Source organism: Pundamilia nyererei, unplaced genomic scaffold (genome assembly GCF_000239375.1).
Source record: "Pundamilia nyererei isolate P.nyererei 1_Seehausen unplaced genomic scaffold, PunNye1.0 scaffold01618, whole genome shotgun sequence".
NCBI classification, from domain to species: Eukaryota; Metazoa; Chordata; class Actinopteri; order Cichliformes; family Cichlidae; genus Pundamilia; species Pundamilia nyererei.
Genome location: NW_005189019.1, coordinates 6202 through 7430, shown reverse-complemented (window position 1 = coordinate 7430; position 1229 = coordinate 6202).

Genomic DNA, 1229 nt, shown 5'->3' with positions numbered 1-1229 from the left:
CGTTACTGAAAAAATGTAACGGTGTTAGTAACGTTATTCCTATCACTGGAAATAACGTAGACGATCCAGTAACGAACACAAGAGAACACACACTGTAAACGCACAGAGGGGAACGAGGAAACTACACACATAAGGGAGGCACAATTGACTGTAATTGACAAGACGAGACAAGCAAGTAACCAATGCCATGTATGTTACTCCACCTCCATACAATCAAAGATAGTGTTTTTTTTTAAAACATAGGTCATAAAAAGCCAGATGGTAACACTCTCACTGGACATTTTATTAGGTACACTTTGATAGTACCAAGTAAGACTTCAGTGCTGTTTCTTTTAAATCTTTGTTGTTAATTTTGGATTGTAATGTTGTGATGTTATTTGAGTTACTGTTTCCTTCCTATCAGCTTGAAGGAGTCTGGCCAGTAAACAAAATTTTAAATTCTTTGTGGAATCCATGGACACTGCTGCTAGCAAACAGATTAAAAAAAACCCCAAAAACCTCAACATCATGTTTTAACTGATTCACAAACCATTGTATTCTGCTTTCATTTACATTGTACACAATATCGAAACTGTTTTAGAAACTCGACTGTAGCATATTTCTGTTCTAACACAGTGTCATAGTCAGACATAACAACAACAAAAAAAAACATATACAGAGAAATATTAATTTTATGTGTTTTTATTTACATAACAGAAAGGACTCTATGAATCAGTACAACTGAAAACTGCTGTGAAATCAACTTTTTTTTTAATGTACGTTGATTAGAGTTTTTGAATGAAGGTTATGATTCGTTTTTGATTTACTACCCAGGCCTATGTGGTACACTCCAATTGTTCATGATAAGTAGTCTATCTTATAGCATTAATTGACAGATTTGTTTGATTTCTTCTCTTCTTTCAGAGCTCTACAAACCCAAACATAAATGGTCTTGAGAAGACTTTCAGAATAGATGTTTTCCTGCTGTTTTTCCTGAGAGACAACTGTAAAGCATACACATTTTTCGAAAAACAACTGTCGTCAATCGGCTGCACAGTGGAGCTAAATTTCGATGAAGAGGAGGTTTTGGTTAGAGGGGAGGTTGACAAGGGTCCAGGAGGAGGATTTGGTGGTTCTGCAGAGAAATGGGAGTATCAGGTGAATCAGGTCTTCGTCCAGCTAACTGAGAGCTACAACTGCTATCATGTGCTTGAGCCAAAACAGGTGAAAATAGTACTGCAGGACTCGGC